Source organism: Oryctolagus cuniculus, chromosome 1 (assembly GCF_964237555.1).
Source record: "Oryctolagus cuniculus chromosome 1, mOryCun1.1, whole genome shotgun sequence".
Lineage (NCBI taxonomy): Eukaryota > Metazoa > Chordata > Mammalia > Lagomorpha > Leporidae > Oryctolagus > Oryctolagus cuniculus.
In genome coordinates this window covers 56,219,452-56,241,899 of record NC_091432.1, presented here as the reverse complement: position 1 = coordinate 56,241,899, position 22,448 = coordinate 56,219,452, and the positions used below count along the sequence as shown (strand labels likewise).

At 42.9% G+C, this 22,448-nt stretch overlaps 1 protein-coding gene and 1 long non-coding RNA gene across 8 annotated transcripts in view; one reads left to right on the top strand and one right to left on the bottom strand.

The window, feature by feature from the left end:
• Positions 1–22,448, bottom strand: part of SBF2 (SET binding factor 2) — a 523,890-nt gene that overhangs the window by 154,010 nt on the left and 347,432 nt on the right. The gene's annotated exons all lie outside the window — the stretch shown is intronic.
• Positions 18,223–20,896, top strand: LOC138849573 (uncharacterized). Its single transcript, XR_011388478.1, has 2 exons — positions 18,223–18,527; positions 18,913–20,896. It is a non-coding gene; the product is annotated as an uncharacterized lncRNA (long non-coding RNA).

Genomic DNA, 22,448 nt, shown 5'->3' with positions numbered 1-22,448 from the left:
CTGTGGTGTAGTGGGTAAAGTTGCTGTCTGCAGTGCCAGCATCCCACATGGGCACCAGTTCTAGTCTCAGCTGCTCCTCTTCCAATCCAGCTCTCTGCTACGGCCTGGGAAAGCAGTAGAAGATGGCCCAAGTCCTTGGGCCCCTGGACCCACATGGGAGACCCAGAAGAAGCTCCTGGCTTCTGGCTTTGGATTGGCACAGCTCCGGCTGTTGTAGTCATCTGGGGAGTGAACCAGTGTATGGAAGACCTCTCTTTCTCTCTCTCTGCCTCTCTTGCTCTCTCTGTATAACTCTGACTTTCAAGTAAATAAATAAAACTTTAAAAAAAGAGAGAGAGAAAGTGACAATTTCAGAAAATTCTCTGAGAGCCAGTGCTTTGGCATAGTGGGTAAAGTCACTGCCCGCAGTGCCAGCGTCCCATATGGGCACTGGTTTAAGTCCCGGCTGCTCCACTTCTGATCCAATTCTCTGCTATGGCCTAGGAAGTAGTGGAGGATGACCCAAGCCCTTTGTCCCTGCATCCACACTGGAAACCCAGAAGAAGCTCCTGCCTCCTGGCTTTAGATCGGCGCAGCTCCGACCGTTGGGGCCTTTTGGGGAGTGAACCAGCAGATGGAAGATGTCTCTCTGCCTCTCTGTAACTCTTTCAAATAAATACACAATCTTAAAAGAGAAACAGAAAAAGTTTGCTAAAAAAGAAAATAAAATTCTCTCTTCTGAGAGAAATCCAACCAAAACATCATTTTTTAAAAAGCTTTTACTTAATGAATGCATTTTTCATAGGTACAACTTTAGGAATATAGTGGTCAAAACATCATTTTGAAACTTAGTTTTGGGTTTTTATTTCTGAATTTACGGTTATGTTCATAAACTCTTTTTGGTTGAAAATAACTAAAAATGTTATAAAACATTTTACAATCTTTAATGCAAAACAATGGATTGGCAAGGAAGTAAGCAATGCTCAGACCAAAATATAAGTTAAGTGGCAAATTGGAGAGATAAACAGAACACTGATGCTGAATTTTATGTTAGTAACAGTTGTGAGCAGATCTGAATAATAATGTTAAACCCAAGGGACAGGAGACAAAACCCAGCACTTGCTAAAGGTAGAAAGTCCATTAGAAAAACTACCAGATAGCTGGCATCCCCAGTGCCACCTAGGACATCAAATGGAAAGTCTGAGATATAATAAGATTACCGAGTACACAAAGTAATAAATATGTGGGTACATCTATACACACATTGATGGTACAAAAATTTAAAGATGTATTTATTTGGAAAGGCAGAGAGACTGAGAGAATGAGAGACTGAGAGACTGAGAGTGAGAAAGAGATATATTCCATCTGCTGGTTCACTCCCCCAGATACCCACAACAGAGGGAGAAAATAAATAGTAAATCAGTGAAAAAACCATTCAAAGAGAATGATAAAATCAACTGTAAGGTGATTTTGAAGACAGTCTTTTTAGTCATGTTGAAGTATTTGTTAAAATATACAGGCCATGTAGGAAAAGACCACCACTTTCCCCTACGTGATATCACGTAGGGGACAGTCTCCATCATCTCTATGGATTTCATAAAATAATCCTAGAACACAGCAAAAAGTGTGAATCATCTTCTTCTTCCTGACTTATTCCTCATCCCCTTAGGAAATTGCTATGCACAAGAATGTCATCTGTGTCCTAGCACATCTGAATTTCTTTAACAGAAATGCCTTGCATGTTTCTGAAGACTGTCATGAGGCCCAAGGCAATAAAGTTCAACAGACTTGAGCTGTAATCTTCTCCCAAGGAAATGGCTGAGATGCCAAGATGCCTTTAGACTTTGATTTCACAGCAGGGCTTCATTTGTAATGATGCTGTCCAAACTTTAAATGACAACAGCTGTGATATGAAGCCCCACGCACTTATTTATAAAATTTCCCACAAATTAAAAAAAAATTAAACAATGGGGAATTTCAATCCATGACCAATTAGCAGAGAGCAGGCAATCATAAAACATTTAGACTAGATGGAGCTATTTACTATCTTACAAAATATTTACACATTGTAGTGCATGTCTCAAACCTGCCTGCCAATTGAATGCTGATTGCAAAATATAAATATAAAATTCTTTGCAAATCACGTTAGAGACATTCTAAGTTAATTAGGTTGAAAGATGGAAAAATTTTAAAACAATAAGTCTACAACTATTGACATAGCAATAGCATTCCAGAATAGTGCAGTTATCTGTTGGGGAATCAGTCCATAAATACACATCCTCAAGTCCCTTGTGCTTTGACCACATAATAACATTGTAGTTACAAACATACCAGGCAATTTATAAACTTGCAAAGACTTGAATACTTATACAAATTTTATTCTGAACCTTGCTATGTAATTTACCTTTAATTTTCTGCTACAGTTGAAGAGTGAGCCCTGCAATCTTAATTTCTCATTATCCTCAATCACTTCATACTTCCAACCTATATATCTTTGAACTGTCAAAGCCAGCATTCTTTTTTCATAAAGCTTTGGCATCTCTCAAAAAGTGTTACATTAAAGAAGAAAATGAGATTGAAAAGTACAATGTGTTACTGAAGTGACTTTCTTTCAGAGTTTAGACGTAGCTCAAAAATTTTTTTTTCTGAATTGCCCCAAACATTTCTAACTTCTCAGTATGGGAAAAAATTTAAAAAGCAAAAATACTCCCTTTTATCATATTAATCTCCATTCAAAAACTTTAGCTATGTTCTCCCTGTTACAGGATAATGATCAAACTCTTCTGCCAGATTTGTAAGCCACACATGGTGTGAACCAACTTCCACATTCGGGTGACCAGAGAGCTCCAGTTAACCTGATTTATCATCTTCTATTCCACATCACACTCCTTCTTACCACATCTAATAGCCTCAAGAAAACTGTCCATGCCACTTTGTTATCTACATGTTTTCTCTTAGCATCTCCATATGTATACCCCCATATTTATCCATTCTCTCCAAATAAAATGTTAATCATAAAACAGGCAAATTAATTTTTACCCCAATTTCAGCTATAGGTTATATTTTAACACAGAATAAACTTAAAAACCATAGATGATGTATCTCAATTTTGAACACTATGGTTATTTATATTTACCATGACTCTGAATGAGATAGAAGGTAAAGCTAGGTTTGAGGAATAATATCATGCTTTAATATTTCTGAGTAACTGGTCTTTATATGCCAGGAAATTAGGAGATTACATCTGCCACATAGCAAGAACAGCTTATATTTAATGTGTTTACTATTAGAAATATTCTTAAAGATATTATTTCATTTAATCTTCACAACATCTCAATCAAATAGATATTATAATTACATCTTTTTTTATTTTAAAGATTTATTTATTTATTTGCAAGGCAGAGTGACACAGAGAGAGGGAGAGACAAAAAGAGATCTTCCATCTGTTGGTTCACTCCCTGGTGGTTGGGGCTGGCAAGGCCAAAGTCAGGAGCCAGGAACTCCATTCAAATCTCCCTTGTGGGTGGCAGAGGTCCAAATATTTGGGCCATCTTCAGCTGCATCCCCAGGTGCATTAGCAGGGAGCTGGATCAGACTTGAATCACTGTTCAAATATGGGATCCAGCATCACAAATAGCAGCTTAACTCTCTGTGCCACAATGTCAGCCCACAAACTGTTTTTTTAAAATATCTATCTCATTTTATTTGAAAGAGTTATAGAGGAGGCTCACACACACACACACACACACACACAGAGAGAGAGAGAGAGAGAGAGAGAGAGAGAGAGAGAGAAATAACGAGAATCTTCTATCTGCTGGTTCACTCTCCAAAAGATGGCAACAGCCAGAGCTGGGCCAGGCTCAAGCCAGGAGCCTGGAACTCTGAGTCTCCCACATGTGTGGCAGGGCCCAAGTACTAGGGTCATTTTCAGCTGCTTTCCCAGGTCCATTAGTAGGCAGCTGGATTAGAACCAGAGCAGCCAGGACTTGAACTGGGTTTTAGATGGGATGCTGATTTCACAGGTGGTGGCTTAACCATTCCCTGCCCCCTTATCACCGCCACAATACAGGCTGCAGGAACTGAACTTCTTAGGGATTATTTGTCTGAGATCACATGGCCACAAATGGTAGAGCCAGAATTAGAATCCAGGTGGCTGCACTCCAGTATCTGTGCTTTAAACCTCTATGTTCTCTTGCTTTTCAAATACAACAAAGTTTTGAATGGAATCTAAAAATGATATCTGTGGATATATATCATTCAGGCAAAACAAGAAATCTTCCAGTAAATTGTAAATAATATCCTCAAGGGTGTTTGGAACTATATTACATTTATGAAAAGCAATTGAAAATATAAGGTGATTCCTAAAATTAAAATGTAAAGGAAGAAATGGAAGGTAATTTTTTTCCTTCATGGCATTCCTTTTGTATGTCCATACTCAGAAATTTAAAAAAAATTCAATATAGAGGATGAACTTAAAAGCTTCTAAAATAGGCCTATCAGAAGTACTGGAAATAGAAAACTGAAAGTAGATGGTAGGAAATAAAAGAAATAATGAAAAAAAAAAAAAAAAAAAAGAGGTAGTCTTCAGACACAAGGAGCCCAGAAAAAGAAAAAGACCCACAATGAGACATCCCTGGTGCAATTTCACTTCACCAAGAATAAAGAAAATATTCTAAAAGCTGTTAGAGAAGGACAACAAAACAGCTTATCTATAAAGAAATAAGAATTAGATTAAAAAAAACAGCCCAACAATGCTGGATGACAGAAAATCATGGAGATCAATGTTTTCAGAGTTCTGAGGAAAGATTTTTTTTAAAGGCAGAGTGAGAGAGAGAGACAGAGAGAAAGGTCTTCCTTTTTTTTTTTTTTTTTCTCCATTGGTTCACCCCACAATGGCCACCGCGGCTGGCGCGCTGCGACTGGCCCACCACGCTGATCCGAAGCCAGGAGCCAGGTACTTCTCCTGGTCTCCCATGGGGTGCAGGGCCCAAGGACCTGGGTTATCCTCCATTGCCTTTCTGGGCCACAGCAGAGCTAGACTGGAAGAGGGGCAACCGGGACAGAATTCGGTGCCCCAACCAGGTGCCGGTGCCACAGGTGGAAGATTAGCCTATTGAGCCGCGACGCTGGCCGAGGAAAGATATTTTTATATTTATTTATTGCTATTCATTTCAAGTCAGAGCAACAGACAAAATGAATTAGAGAGAGAGAGAGCAAGAGCAATCTTACATCTGTTGGTTTACTCTCCAACAATGGCCAGGGCTGGGCCCGGTTGAGAGGAGGAGCTTCATCCTGGGTCCTGCGGCCACTCCTCCTGCTTGCTTTCTTTTTCTTTCTTTCTTTCTTTCTTTCTTTCTTTCTTTCTTTCTTTCTTTCTTTCTTTCTTTCTTTCTTTCTTTCTTTCTTTCTTTCTTTCTTTCTTTTTTTTTTTTTTGACAGGCAGAGTGGACAGTGAGAGAGAGAGAGAGAGAGAGAGAAAGGTCTTCCTTTGCTGTTGGTTCATCCTCCAATGGCCTCCACGGCCAGTGCGCTGCGGCCGGTGCACCGTGCTGATCCGATGGCAGGAGCCAGGTACTTCTGGTCTCCCATGGGGTGCAGGGCCCAAGTACTTGGGCCATCCTCCACTGCACTCCCTGGCCACAGCAGAGAGCTGGCCTGGAAGAGGGGCAACCGGGACAGAATCTGGTGCCCTGACCGGGACTAGAACCCGGTGTGCCGGTGCTGCAAGGCGGAGGATTAGCCTAGTGAGCCGCGGCGCCAGCCTTTATATATTCTTTTTAATAAAGATTTTATTTATTTATTTGAGAGGTAGAGTTACAGACAGTGAGAGGAAAAGACAGAGAGAAAGGTCTTCCTTTTGATGGTTCATACCCCAAATGGCCGCAATGGCCAGAGCTGTGCCGATCCGAAGCCAGGAGCCAGGAGCTTCTTCATGGTCTCCCACGCCACTATAGGGGCCCAAGCACTTAGGCCATCTTCTACTGCTTTCCCCGACCCTAGCAGAGAGCTGAATTGGAAGAGGAGCAGCTGGGACTAGAACCGGTGTCCATATGGGATGCCGGTGCTGCACGAAAAGGATTAACCCACCATGCCACAGCGCCAGCCCCTGGCTTCATATTTTCTATCACACTTTCTCTTCTTTTTTTCCCTTTTGACTTTTGAAAGAAAGCAATAAACCTAACATACAATTTGAGCCCTTTTGTGGTAAAACCACTCACATCTTACTGAGAGGTTAAGCTGTGATCATGTGTACTCCCTGGGTTCTTTATCAGAAGTTACTTATTTGATACATACATCTCAGACTCTTCACTAATTGCTGGCATAATATCTACGTCTAGGACATCTCACTTAAAAATATCGTTATTCCTATTGATGTGGTATGGCAAATCAAATGAGAAATTATGTACATTTAAGTAAATGATGCTAAGACTATTAGGCACACATATGGAACAATGTGAAATTAGATTCCTACCTCAAATAACATATAAAATCAGTTCCAGCCTGGGGTGCAAGAAAATGATCTGGGAATGCCAGATCTCACCTAATTCAAGCTGAATGTCTAGCAAGACTGGGCTCATGAACAACCATGTTTTCCTTTTTCTTCCTGGATTATGAATAAATTTTCAGCTATGGATAACTCTACACCCATTTCCATGAACTCATTCCCATGCCTACTCAGTAATTGAAAAACTGTTAAGCTAGGTAGTATAACCAAGAAGCAGCTTACTTCCTTTTGTAACACTGTCTGGTCAAAATATAAATGAGAGAATGGAGAGACTTGGCCACTAAACAGAATTCTCAACTTTAACACCATCTCACAACTTGACCTCTTTTGGAAGAGGCAACAAAAAACGGTCAGCAGTTCTTTGTACTCAGGCTTTTATGTTACTATTTCAAAATCCCACTCTTAGAAGGAGCTGTGGGCTGTACTATCCTCTGCTGTCTTCATAGATGTGGTATATGGGCTATTATGGGTGGTCCTCCATCACAATGAGTTCAACGTGTCCCAGAGCTGGGGCATTCCTAGGGGGTGCTGGGTCATCCCCTATATTCTCAAAAGCTGATTATTCTTTGCCTCCTATTAGACCACAGCTTCCACTCTACAACATATCCTGTCCCCCTCTTCCAAAGGACAGTGTGACTGGAGTCATTTGTAGTGGGACCTCCTACCAAATGCATGTTAAGCTCTGTTCCGAGAAAGGTGGCAAATGGAGATGCTGGGACAGTTATATGTCCCTTTCTCTATGAGTGACTTAAGTCAATGTAAACAAAAGCTAAGCAGGTTTTCAGAAGTTCCTACCAAATTTACAAGGGAGTTTCAGGCTCTAACTATATGGTATTTGACTTGACCTGGGCTGACCTACCCAGCCTTATCCACTTGTTGCATCCCAGAAGAGAACTGCATATCTGGGTCAAGGCTCAAGGCCATGCTCATTTTCTAATGGTTCAACAGCCTGACTGCTATGTTGTGGGAACTTCAGAATTATTAAAGAGGTCATAAGGATTTAGAGTACAAAGACAATATGGTTTCCTGTTTACTGGTTGGGATGAGGAAATGTATTGTCAAGTGTATAAATTATGATAAAGTTAGGGAGATAACAGTATAGGAAAGAAAAGTCAGCCTTATTCCAGGGATGGCTGATAGAAATCTTATAGAAATGTACTAGTGCAGGGGCCAGCACTGTTGTGTAATGGGTAAAGCTGCCACACAGTGCCAGCATCCAATACGGGCACTGGTTTGAGCTCTGGCTGCTCCTCTTCTGATCCTGAGAAAGCAGTAGAAGATGGCCCAAGTCTTTGGGCCCCTGCACCCATGTGGAAGACCTGGAAGATGCTTCTGGCTCCTGGTTTGCGGATCTGCCCAACTCTGGCCGTTGTGACCCTTTGGGGAGTGAACAAATGGATAGAAGACCTCTCTATCTCTGCCTCTCTGTAACTCTGCCTTTCAAATAAATAAATACATAAATCTTTATTTTTTATAAAGAAATGTACCAGTATAGACCCTCGCCTTTTTGAAGGATGGGTCCTACTTGGTACTCATTTGATCAGTCATTCAGCACCAGATATTCAGAGAGGAAGCTTCAGAAACCAGTCATGGGACCCCAGACTCCTATGAATCAGATGCTCAGCACATCATTGCAGATTTTTAATAACAGAAACAGGGCTCAAGACGAAAAGGTACTCTAATGTGGGAAGTAGCCCAAGAAGCAGGCTCATGGGATTGCAGTTGCTACCACCAGTGCCCAGTGACCTCAGGGTCAACCCAGGGGATGTTCTATCATGGATGAAAGGCCCATGAGAAAATGTTTCGGGTGTGGGAAGCTGGGACACTGGTGCCTGGATGTCCCTACCTGAAATGCTCACCTGGACCTTGTTCTTAATGTAAAAGAGGGAGTACTGGAAATGACATTACCTTCAGCTCCGATGGGAAGGGAGAACTCCCAATCCCCTCATGCTCTTATCTGAGGACTGATGGGGCCTAGGAACTCAGGAAGCTTCCACAACCCATATAAGCATCTCATGTTTGGGAGTCTTGGGTGACTTTTTATTAAACAGGTAAGAATACTGATTGTCCAACTGAAATGGGGGCCACTTACTCTGTACTAAATTCTCATAAAGGACTCCTGTTTTCAAAGAGCTGTGTCACTAAGTTGATGGCAGGCCTCACTCTCAAAAACTTACTTTGTCACTAGCATGCCATAGAGAAAATGTTCTTATCTCTGACCAGTTTTTCGTAGTGTCAGAGTCCAATTCCTTCACTTGGCAGGGATGTGCTATCATCCTTGAGCATTTCTCTCAGGTTAATTGCTCTTAAGTCTAAGTCTTTCGATGCTAACTAGCACTGAAGACTAGTGCCAGCTTGGGTACTCTCCCTGATAAAATCCAAAATAAAGTAGATCCTTAAGTTTTGGATCAGGGCTTATCTGGATGGGCAACATGTGCTATCCTCATTATGGTCCTCTTAAAGGACAAGACATTTCCACACTGATGTCAACACCCCTTAAAGCCAGAAGCTAAGTGGAATGGCAACCCATGATTGATGAATTTCTCAACTATGGAGTCCTAGTCCCATGTCAGTATCCTTGTAATACCCCTATTCTTCCTCTTTTTTTAAATTTATTTATTTGACAGGTAGAGTTACAGACAGTGAGACAGAGACAGAGAGAAAGGTCTTCCTTTCATTGGTTCACTCCCCAAACGGCTGCTACGGTGGGGGCTACAGTGATCTGAAGCCAGGATCCAGGTACTTCTTCCTGGTCTCCCATGTGGGTGCAGGGGCCCAAGGACTTGGACCATCCTCCACTGCTTTCCCAGGCTACAGCAGAGAGCTGGATTGGAAGAGGAGCAACGGGGACTAGAACTGGCGCCCACATAGGATGCCGGTGCTGCAGATGGAGGATTAACCTAGTGCGCCATGGTGCCGGCCCCTCCTCTTTTAAAGCCAAATGGGGAACATAAAATGGGTTCAGGATTATATGGACATTAATGAGACAGTTATTACAGTTTACCTTATTGTAACAAATCCTTACACTATCCTAACTCAGATACTATAAGGTACCACTTGGTTCATGGGTCTAGACCTGAAGGATGCTTTCTTTTATACTGTTATATTCAGAATCCCAGAATCTGTATGCCTTTGAATGGACTGATCCTTCCTCAAAAATAACAATATACTTGGACATTCCTTCCTTAGGCCTTTTAGAATAGCCTCATTTGTTTGGCACTGCCCTCACAAAGGAACTTAGGGAGCTCCAATTAAAGACTGAAGCCATTCTACAACATGTAGATGATATTTTCATTTGCAGTCCCTGGAAGGAGGACTTAGATGAAAACACCATCCAGGTTATAAACTTTTTTTTAAGACCCATTTATTTATTTGAAAGGCAGAGTGAGAGTGAGAGTGAGAATGAAGAGCAAGAGAGAGAATCTTCTACCCACTAGTTTACTGGCCAAATGGCTGCAACGGCCAAAGCCAGGAGCCAGGAATGTCACCTGGGTCTCCCATGTGGGTGCAGGGGCCCAAGTACTTGTGCCTTATTCCACTGCTTTCTCAGCTGTATTAGGGAGCTGGATTATAAGAGGAATAGCTGGGACCTGAAGCAGTGTCTATATGGGATGACAGCATTGTAGGCAGTGCCTTAATCTGCTATGCCACAATACTGGTTCCACATCTTAAACTTTTAAAAGTCTCTCCAACCAAAGCTCAGATTTCTAATCAGGAAGTAATCTACTTGGGATCTGTTCTGTTCCTGGCAAACTGTGATCTCTCACTTAAGTTAAAGGAAGCTGTATTATGTATAGGGCAACCATAGCAAAAAAAAAAAAAAAAAAAAATTCAGCTGAGGACATTCCTGGGAATGTTTCTGCAGGATCTAGATTTTGGAATTTGGATTAATAGCCAAATCCTTACGTGAGGCCTTAAAGGGTTGTGACACGGACTCATTTGAATGGACAGGAAAACAATCTGAGGCCTTTCAAGAGATTAAGGACTTACTAACAAAGTCACCTGCACTAGAAGTACCTAATCTGGACAAGTTGTTCATTTTGTTTGTAGTAGAGAAGCAAGGAGAAGCCCTGGGTGGGGGCCGGTGTTATGGCATAGTGGGTTAAGCACCTGAACTTGATGCCAGCATCCCATATGTGCACTAATTCGTGTCCTGGCTGCTCTACATCTGGTCCTGCTCCCTGATAATGTGTCTGGGAAAGCAGTGGAAGGTATCCCAAGTGTTTGTGCCCCTGTTACCCACATGGGAGACTGGATGGAGTTCCAGGGTGCTGGGTTTGGGCTGGCCCAGCCCTGGCTGTTGTGGCAATTTGCGGAGTGAACCAACAGATGGAAGAGCTCTGTCTCTGCCTTTCAAATGAATAAATAAATCTCAGGAAAAAAAAAAAAGACTATTCCTGGGTGTACTCAGTCAAAAAGTGTGCTCACTTTCATGACCAGTATCCTATTATTCTAAACAAATGGCCACAGGATGGCCTGCCTGCTTGACAGCAGTCACTTCCTACTTTGCTTCTGTGGAGGAAACCACCAAGTTGATTTTCAGTCTGCCCCTTGAAATTCAAATTCTACACCAGGAATAAGTAGTTCTAGAGATTTACAGCACACCAATGGTTAAGAGCACTAGGCTCTTTCAGACTCACCTGAGGTAACTCTGAAAGCATGCCAATTCCTCATTCCAGCTACTCTTTTGGCATCTAAAGGTACTGCAAAACTAGTTTGCTCCTGTGTACAGACCATAAAGCAGGTTCGCTCTTATAGGCCTGAACTATGAAATGAACCTCTAGAAAACCCAGATGTTGAATGTTTCACTTTCGGCAGCAATTTCCTGACTGAAGGGATCTGTAAGGCAGTATATACCATAGTGTAAGGGGGAGGAGTGTCCAGACCTCAGGCTGTATAAGGCCTGAAAAATCATTTGGTCTGGCCCTGCCAAGGCAATCACAGGCAGGACTCGAAATCCAATAAATCTATAGCAGGCTAATTTTTAAGCTGATAATTTTTTATGGCCCATGTATAATGTTCTAAATATCCAAATGGCCTTTGGCAGACAAAAGTTCCCCACCTCTGCCAAAGTGGATCTTACCCAAGTGATGGAAGCTCAGGAATTTCCATCCACTATTTCAGCCCAAATGGCTGAATGTATTGCCTGGACTAGAGTCTTAAAAGTGGGAAAGGGCCAAGGAGTCAATATGCTTTTCTTGTGTTACATGCTCATGAAACAATTTCAAGAGAAAGAGGCCTACTGACTGCAAGAAACTCTCCCATTAAACATGGGAAAAAGATCTCAGTTTTCCTCTGGGCAGTTTTGGAAACTTTGAAAGTGGTTTTGGTCCACTGCAAGGGACACCAAAAGAGGAATACCCACATCATCCAAGGAATGCATTGGCAGACAGGACAGCAAAGAAGGCTGCTACTCAGGAGGCTATGGAAATGGCTGTCACACCCCAGCCTATAGGGGCAACTGAACAGCTCTACTGTACCACACTTGAGATACAAAGGACCCAGCAACAAGGTTGTACTAAAGATTTCAATGAGTAGTGGACTTTAAATTTTACAGTTATGCTCCCAATGGCCTCTCAATGAAAAATTACCATAGAAATACATAACCCTACCCATCTGGGCAGAGGGGCCCTAATGTAGGCAGTCTTTTTAGCTTTGCTAAAGGAAATTCCCATTTTGGGGGCTTCCAAGATCTATATAAAGTGGTAACAGACCCTCTTTCATCTCAAAAGTAACTCAGCTTGGGGCCGGTGCTGTGGTTCTCTTAGTTAATCCTCCGCCTGTGGTGCTGGCATCCCATATGGGCACCAGTTCTAGTCCCGGTTGCTCCTCTTCCAGTCCAGCTCTCTGCTGTGGCCCGGGAGGGCAGCAGAGGATGGTCCAAGTGCTTGGGCCCCTGCACCTGCATGGGAGACCAGGAGGAAGCACCTGGCTCCTGGCTTCGGATCGGCGCAGCACCGGCCGTAGCGGCCATTTGGGGAGTGAACCAACAGAAGGAAGACCTTTTTCTCTGTCTCTCTCTCACTCTCTGTAACTCTACCTGTCAAATAAATAAATAAATAAATAAAAGTAACTCAGCAAATAACTCACTTAAATAATCTCTTCTCAGAGACACTGATCTTCAAGTAAGGTAAAAAAGGCCAATTGTAACCTTAAAAGGAGCCTGGCTAAGCTTTGCCAAGGGACCTCAGAATCAAGGCTTTTACAACTGCCTATTGCCAACCTTACGATGAGGATGGTACCCAAGGCTGCCTTATGATTAACCTTTTTGTAATGTCAAATGGAAGACCCTCTCTCACCTTTGACATCCTCCTTGATTCAGACAGCCAGGATCAGATAAAGTGTATTAATTTAGGTCAGGCACAAAAGGCTCTGACAGAATATGGCAACAAGATTCTCTCAGCAAGAGCAGCTACTCTCTCCAGTAGACCTAGTTTTGTTAAAAACAAAGAAAGAGGATCATCCTCTGACCAATTACAGCGTAAGTAGCAGGGACCTATCAGGTACTAATTAGAACTCTACTGAGTTAAATTATAGGAAACGTCTATATAAATGGGTTTATCTGTTAAGAATTCAACTTCTACCTCTTGAGTCTTCACAGGTACACACAGAGGACAACTTTGCCCACTTTGAGCCAGCTGAGCACCTTGTGTTCCTCCTCAAAAAACAAAACGACAAAAAAAAATCTTTGCTTTTGTTCTCCTTAGGGAAAGATATTAAAATTGCTGCACTTTCCAGCTGATATGTTTTACCTATCTTTTGTGCTGGTTCTCTTGTGAAGTTGCTATCAGCAGGAAAACTCCCTGGTGAGCTCTTCCACCAGAATGGGAGAAAATCTTGCAACATTCCATGATGTTACTTTAAGTAATCTGTCTAATGCCTTGAGTATTTTTAGCTCAGGCTACTGGCCAGATTCTACAGCATCCATGCCAAGTCTGTGGATCTCCTAGCTGAAGTGGTCACGGACGACTAACTAACTCTAGAATATCAACTGGCAGAGTAAGGTGGAATATGTGCAGTGAGTAACTGAATCTGTTACACTACTTTAACAACGTGTGTCCATGGCAGGAGATATCACAAGGATTTATATTCAAGCTAAATGGTTCTATGATTTTGGTAACAGATTACTTTCCACTATCTGGAAGCAGTAGGAAATGCTTTCCTTTTTCTGATAGGAATTCTATCCTTTTTCTTTCTTTTCCTAATTATGCTCACCTTAACTGTCAAATTTGCCTCTTTCAGAATTTGATAGCTTCTTACAGAAATGATGGTCACCCACGGACTCCAGCTGCTGCCTACAACTAGCAGCAATCCTTTGGCCTCTGTGATAGATCAGTTAGCAAGGGGGTTTGTCACTCCTTGGATAGGCAGGGACAGTGTCCTGATTCAGAATGAAGCAGATATGAAGACAGACCTTCCTCCTTCAACCCTCTATGAAGATTAAGGGAGGAAAAGATAATCAGCTAGGCAGGAAGTCAGTGAGGGACAAGGGAACTAAGAGGTTTCTAGTAGTGTCTGTGTCACAGCCCTGGACCCCTAACTCCACTCACTTACATGTCAATTCAGCATACCTACTTTCCTGTGATGCACCTGAGGCTGCTCCACCATGAAAAAGACACCATGGGGCCGGCACTGTGGCGTAGCAGGTAAAGCTGCCTCCTGCAGTGCCAGCATCCCATACGGGCACCGGCTGCTCCACTTCCTATCCAGCTCTCTGCTATGGATCTTATGGTTATGCTCCTGTATGCTACGGAAAGCAGTAGAAGATGGCCCAAGTCCTTGGGCCCCTACACTCATGTGGGAGACCTGGAAGAAGCTCCTGTCTCTTGGCTTCGGATTGGCACAGCTCTGGCCCTTGCGGCCATCTGCTGAGTGAACTAGTAGATGGAAGACCTCTCTTTGTCTCTCTGTCTCTCTATAACTGTGCCTTTCAAATAAATAAATAAATCTTAAAAAAAAAAAAGACACAATGATGAACATGTGTAGTCTGAGCTCTACACAGATATGCCATGAAAATCCAGAGATCATCATGTGCACTGAACCCTGCCCAAACTCCACCCTACTTGGTTTTTTTTTTTTGTTTTGTTTTTGTTTTTTTTGACAGGCAGAGTGGACAGTGAGAGAGAGAGAGACAGAGAGAAAGGTCTTCCTTTGCTGTTGGTTCACCCTCCAATGGACGCTGTGGCCGGCACACCGCCCTGATCCGATGGCAGGAGCCAGGTACTTCTCCTGGTCTCCCATGGGGTGCAGGGCCCAAGTACTTGGGCCATCCTCCACTGCACTCCCTGGCCACAGCAGAGAGCTGGCCTGGAAGAGGGGCAACTGGGACAGAATCCGGCGCCCCGACCAGGACTAGAACCCGGTGTGCCGGTGCCGCAAGGCGGAGGATTATCCTAGTGAGCCGCGGCGCCGGCCCTACTTGTGTATTTAATTAGGGCACTACCCCCTACTCAATAAAGGGGACTATTGCCGGCGCTGTGGCGCCGGCACACGGGGTTCTAGTCCCGGTCGGGGTGTCAGATCTGTCCTGGTTGCCTCTCTTCCAGGCCAGCTCTCTGCTATGGCCCGGGAGTGCAGTGGAGGATGGCCCAAGTACTTGGGCCCTGCACCCCATGGGAGACCAGGAGAAGCACCTGGCTCCTGCCTTCGGATCAGTGTGGTGCGCCGGCCGCAGCGCGCAGGCAGCGGCGGCCATTGGAGGGTGAACCAACAGCAAAAGGAAGACCTTCCTCTCTCTCTCTTTCTCTTACTGTCCACTCTGCCTGTAAAATAAATAAATAAATAAAATAAAGGGGACTATTAAACTGGAGTGGGATGATTCTCACTTAGGGCACATTTCTCTCCTCTTGGGGCTGCCCACCTTCACATATGAATGTGTTCTCTTAAAATAAATCCTTTTCCTATTCTTGCACTTTATGTGTCTGCTTAAAATTCGTCTCTCACACAGAGACAAGGAACTTTGAATAAATTCAGTTGAGGACCTTCAACAATGAAGGTAAACCTGTGCCAATATAACACAGAATTTCAGGGCCAGCGCCGTGGTGCACTAGGTTAATCCTCCACCTGTGGTGCCGGCATCCCATATGGGTGCCGGTTCTAGTCCCGTTAGCTCCTCTTCCAGTCCAGCTCTCTGCTGTGGCCCTGGAGGGCAGTGGAGGATGGCCCAAGTGCTTGGGCCCTTGCACCCACATGGGAGAGCAAGAAGAAACACCTGGCTCCTGGCTTTGGATCAGCACAGCTCCGTCTGTCGCGGCCATTTGGGGAGTGAACCAACAGAAGGTGTGGGGAGCAACTCGGACTAGACTAAGTTACTGGAATTAAGACTTATTCTATGCATCTGCTCTCCCACAATATGGCGCTGAGAGAGAGAACAAACAACTTCTACACAGCTGCCTCCAGTTTGACCAATAACCTGCAGGAGCTGATCCTGCTCCTGATTGGAGGAGAGCAGCGTACTCGGCGTGTGGGTAGCAGAGTTGGGATTGGTGGAAGAGGACTATAAAGGAGGAGAGAGACAACATGCACCAGGGAACATCCGGATAACATCTGAGCAGCCCCCGAGAGAGCCGGCTGGCAGTATGCCGCTCCCCCGTGGAAGTGGGGAAAGTGGCAGGGGGAACCGCCCCTCCACGTAGGTGGAGGGGTCGGCAGCCAACCCGGGAAGGACCAGCAGCAAACCCGGGAAGGGCCGAGCAGACAAAAGAACAGCGCAGAGTCCTGTGTCGTTCCTCCACGAATGGGGGAGCGACAGAAGGAAGACCTTTCTCTCTCTCTCTCTCTCTCTCACTGTCTGTAATTCTGCCTGTCAAATAAATAAATAAAAATCTTAAAAAAAAAACCCAGAATTTCATAAAGTCCATAATAGTGATGGTTAGGAACTTCTTAAAAAATGACCATATAGAAAAAGGAGAATCCAACAAAATCACAAAAATAAAAATGAGGCAGATGATTAGTAGATAACTAGTTTAAAAAAATCTGATTTGTTGCCAAAGGATTAAAAGAATCCCTCACAAAAATAATAAAGCCTATGAGTATATGTAAAAATGACAGTGCTATAAAAGCCAAACATAAAGTAAGACATATTACAATTTTGTTAGAAAAATTATTTTAAATATTGCCTCCTCCCCAAGGTATGCAGTGTGGCATAGTGGGTTAAGCTCAACTAGGGATGCCTATGTCCCATATCACAGTGCTGGCTACTAGTTTAATTCACAGCTACTCTGTACTTTTGATCTAGCTTCTGGCTAATGTGTCTGGGAGGCAGAGCATAATGCCACTAACATAGGAGACGTCGATGGAGTTCCTGGTTCCTGGCTTCAGCCTGAATTAGCTCTGGCTGTTTTGGACATTTGAGCAATGAACTAGTGGATGGAAAGTTTTTTTCTCTGTCACTCTGATTTTCAAATAAATAAATAAATCTAAAAAAAAAAAAAAAAGCATCCTTCCTCCCAATCCAGACAGATTCATACTTTAGTTCTAACCAAATTAGCTGATGGTTAAAATTTTAACCTCGATATGTGTTAAAACATTTTTATTATTTCTTCTTTTAAAAACAATGGGTCAAATAAACCTTTTTCATTCTTTGGTATGAAATTTTAATACCTATTTTAAATGGACTTACTGGTATTGAGTAAAATTTACTGCGTCACTTAAGAGTCTAAAAGATGCATGAGTGATGGTCTGTCATAACTATTTAGTGCTTGTTTGCTGTCTGCAGAAACCAGATGGATCCTGAAAGATGAAAGTAGATGACAGCAAATTCAATTAAGCAGTAGCTGTCATTGCAGTTACATAACAAAGATGTGTTATCTTTGTTAGAGCAGATTATCACAGCCTCAGGTACAGCAAACTCAATCAGTGATTTGGTGCATGTCTTCTTTATGTATCAGAAAAAAAAGCTTCAGAAACAGTGTACCTTCATATGAAACAGACAATGATGAAACATTTACAATTTATCCTCAGGGGTATATGTTGACTAGCTGCTGTCCCACTGAAAATTCAGTTAGAAGAAAACAGGGGCCATCTGAACAGCATGTACACCCCTGCATTGATGTACTACATTTATAACATCATGCTGATCAGGCTGGATGACATGAAATGACTGCCATGCTGGAAACGTTGGCAACACACATGAACTCCAGATGGTAGGAGATAAACTTTATGAAAGTTCAAGGACATGCTAGGACAACCCAATGAAATGAAAGGACAATCTGTTTCATCTTCTAGCGCCCAGAATGGAGAAGGCAGTCCAACTTCCGGTAGGCCTCTTTGGGTTCGGAAGCAGTGCATTCCACGTCTGGGTCTCCTGGCTCATATAAGGTGGCACAAAAGGCTGCCAGCTTTGGTGCCCACATCAAGAAAGGGCTCTGAGAACAAGCCCTGCTCAGTGACCCACTTGGAGAACTGCTGTAAACCCTGATCTGCAGGGCTAAAAGTTCCAGTTCCCAAAGAAAGAACTTTTCTACCAGGAGACAAAACAGGGATGCCATTAATATATAAGTAACAGTTGCCACAGTCATTTTAGGCTCTAAGTGTTCAGAGACCAGCAAAAAAGAAGAGTAATCAACTTTTAAAGGATTTATTTGAAAGGTGAGGTGAGAGAGAAAGAGTGGGGGAGAGAAATACATTTTCCATCTGCTGATTCATTCCCCAGAGTTAGGCCAGGCCAAAGTCAGTAGCCAGGAATAGATCCAGGTCTCCACAGGGGTAACAGGAGCCAAAATCCTTGGGCAATCATTCATTATTTCCGAGGTTCATCAGCTGGATCAGCAGCAGAGGAGCCAGGACTTGAATGAGTACTCTGATATGGGATGTAGGCATTCTACGTGGTGGCTTAACCTGCTGTACCATAATGCCTACCCTAAGAATCACCATCTTGACAGGGATAAGAATCTGAATGCCAGGCCCAGGAACAGGAGCATGGAGGAATTTTTGACACTCAGGCCAGTCCTTGGGCATTTCTTGGTTCCTTTTTGCCAAACTGTGAAGGAAAATGAAGAAATCCAAGAACCCTAAAGTGACCAGGGGATTAGGTATTTCTAAGGTAAGCATCTGCATCATGTTGCCAGGGAAGCCACTGAGAATAAGAGACATAGCTGGGGGAGGGGGGGGCGCTGTGGTGTAGTGGGTAAAGCCACCACCTGAAGTGCCAGCATCCTATATGGGCACAGGTTCTGGTCCCGGCTGCTCCACTTCCAATCCAGCTCTCTGCTATGGCTCGGGGAAAGCAGTAGAAGATGGTCCAAATACTTAGGCCCCTGCATGTGTGTGGGAGACCCTGAATAATCTCCTGGCTTCGGATCAGCACAACTCTGGCCGTTGTGACCAACTGGGGAGTGAACCAGCTTCTCCTGCTCTCTCTGTGTAACTCTGACTTTCAAGTAAATTAATAAATCTTCTTTTTTTTTTTTTTTTTTTTTTTTATAAAGAGACAGCTAGGATGAGGAGAATCTGGAGTGACAGAGAGAAGAAAGATGACAAATATGATTTACTACTCTACCAGATGCAGCAGCAAGGGCTGCTGGATCTTTACATTTCCTCAACCAAGAGAGGCACACTGGAATTCTGAAAAAACTGCTCTCCAAGTAAATATGAAGAAGTGGAGCTGGGCAACGCAAGGGACGAGCATGGCAATGCCTTCTCCAGATGCCCCTCCAAGGAAAGACTTTCTGCCCCTATGACTGGAAGTGCTACCAACAACCTCTCCTGGGGAAGATAATACTCCATGGCTGGTCCAGGTATGGGTATAAGGACTCAAGCCATTTTGGCTGAATGTGGGATTATGGCCCAGGAACTTTGTGTGGGTTTGGCAAAGGCTTTCCTTGGGTCTGAGGATTAACATTATCTCTTGACTTCTCCTTCTGCCCAATTCTATTTCCTTTCCCTCCCAACACAAGTATTGATCCTAGGGGCATTACCTAATAAACACCCTTTATACTAAACCCTGACTCAGAAGCTGTTCCCAATAGACAACAACTTCCTGAAAAGGTGGTAGTTAATATAGCTTTGCCTCAGGTTCTGTTTTCTAGGGAGCCTAGGCTAGAAAAGATCTGTAGTTTGAAAAGATCACTGTACTCTGGGCTCAGAATCAGCCCTTAAGGCATTCAGATCTGGCTAAAAAGCCCATGACAGTATTATGGGCATGGAAAGCCAAGACACTCTGGCAAAAAGAAAAAAAATACCTAAATGAAAGATCTCTGCGAGTGAGATCCCAGTTTAAAGAACGGGCCATCAAAGAAGGAGGTACCTTTCTCTGAAGGGAGGAGAGAACTTCCACTTTGACTATGACCTTGTCTAAACAAGATGGGAGTTGGCAAACTCAAAAGGCTTCCATAGCCTTGGCAACTCATGACAAGAGCCTAGGGAGATTACTGAAGCCATAAACAAGAGTGTCAATTTGTTAAGTCAACAACAGAAGTCACTGTGCACTTAGTCCTCATTTAGGATCTCTGTCCTATATGGGTTGTACAATGTGAATTAATGGTATAACTAGTACTGAAACAGTATTTTACACTTTGTGTTTCTGTGTGGGTGCAAACTGTTGAAATCTTTACTTAATATATACTAAATTGATCTCCTGTATATAAAGAGAATTGAAAATGAATCTTGATGTGAATGGGATGGGAGAGGGAGCAGGAGATGGGAGGTTGTGAGTGGGAGGGAAGTTATGGGGGGGGGGGAAGCCATTGTAATCCATAAGCTGTACTTTGGAAATTTATATTTATTAAATAAAAGTGAAAAAAAAGCAAAAGAAAAAAAAAAGAAAAGATCGCTGTGGTGTAGCAGGTAAAGCCACCACCTGTAGTGTCGGCATCCCATATGGGTGCTGGTTCAAGATCCAGCTGCTTCGCTTCTGATCCAGCTCTCTGCTGTGGCCTGGGAAAGCAGTAGAAGATGATCCAAGTGCTTAGGCCCCTGCACCTACATGGGAAGACCTCGAGGAAGCTCCTGGCTTCAGTTTGGCACAGCTCCAGCCGTTGAGGCCAATTGGGGAGTGAACCAGCGGTTGGAAGACCTGTCTCTCTGTCTCTCCTTCTCTCCCAGAGTAACTCTGACTTTCAAATAAATAAATAAATAAATCTTTTTTTTTTTTTAAAAGAAAAGGTCACTATGGATATAAGATGACAAATGGAAGTGGTGGGTGGGAGGCAAGGCTGGATGTAGGAAGGATGTTTAGGTGGATATTTAGGCAGTCTAGGTAGGATGAGGGTAGCTTTGAGTACAGGTATAGGTTAAAAAAACTATATTAAGTTATAAGATTATTATGAGGTAATATAACAGTTTTGGGGATGAGGGAGAAAAAGGTGCTCAATGATGACATTTGGTCATCATAACAGATCAATGACAGTACCGTTTCTCAAGACTGGGAATGATGGGAGGGGCTTGGATTTGGGAGTTGAGGATTAGGGAAAATAGAGATCATGGGTTCAATTTGAAACTATTCAAGCTGAAGTACTGTTCAGATATAAAAACAAGATATTGGCTAGTTTGATATATGGTTGTAGAGATCAGATGAGATGTTTATGGTGGAAAAATAAACTTGTGAGGCATTAACACATAGGTGTGTGAGAGATGATCCTTGAAAATGGGGTAGAATGAAATGAAAAAAGTATGAAACAGTGTCAGGTCCAGCATGAAAGAAGCCTGGAAACTGCATTCACTCCTAACAAGTAAAAAGCTAAACAAACTTGAGAAATCAAAACTCTTCTTAGATTTGTAATAGAAGTAAGATCACAGGGCAAACCACAACATACCTCCCATCCCAAACTGGAGAGACTGGCAAATATGCAAATCACAACTTACTGGAGCTGAAACCTACAAGCAGCAATCTCCATAGGAACCAATCGGAGGTTAGGCAAAGCTGAAAAAACACTAAAGAATTACTGGTGGTTCAGGGTGGGCAAGTCCGAGAGTGAAAACCCTCAAAGGAGACAATCGCCTTCTTGAGCTTTACATCTTGGGCTTGAACAGGTTCTCACTGGAGGGACACTGGAGGGGAATCAGCCTGCACTTTTTGCAAGGAGATGTGATGGAATCACTGTGGGATATGCCAGAGTGTTCTGTTCTTAGCAAGTTCTGCTCTCAGGAGAAACTGTTTAACCAGAGAGTAACCTGCTAGAATTTTTATGAGAGCCCAACTAGCCTGGGAAGAAGGGAAAGTTCCAATTCCAGCCAGTTTTAGAAATCCTATCCTGCCTAAGGGGAGGGGAGCAGTAAGGAGAGGGAAGCATGTGTGAAATTCACAGTCTAGAAGTGACAGGTCCACTAAAAGACAGAAACCAAATCACAGGATTGTAGGACACTTCTCTCCCTATAGCTTCTCCCCATATTAATAAAGTCCTATTTAAAGTAGTTTCTTTTACCCAGTCCAAATTGTCTGGCTATCAAGAAAAAACTATAAGGCATACTAAAAAACTCAGATATGGTTAGGGATATTGTAATGTTAAACTAGGAACTTAAAGCAATCATCAACATGCTACATGCTGTAATGGATAAAGTAGGCAAAATTGAAAGAACAAGCAAATAAGAAAGAACCACACACATACACAAAAGCTAGAGATTAAAAACTCAGTGACAGAAATGAATACCTTTGATGGTATTCATCAAACGGTGGACAGGACATGTTGAGGAAAGAATCTGACAGCCTAGAAATGGACCCATATACCTATAGTAAACTGCTCTTTGACAAAGGAGCAAAGGCAACGTAATGGCTAATGGAGAAAAGTCTTTTCTAAAAATAGTGCTGAACAGCTGGAAATCCACACAGACCAAACATCATTCCCAAAAATTAACTTGATATGGATCATATACCTAAATGTAAAATTCAAAACTATGAAACTGCTATTAGATAATCTAGGAAAAACTCTAAATGGACCTTGGGTTTGGTGATGACATTTTAGAAGCAAACAAAAAAAGCATGATTTATGAGAGAAATAACTGATAAGCTTAGCCTCAGAAAAATTAA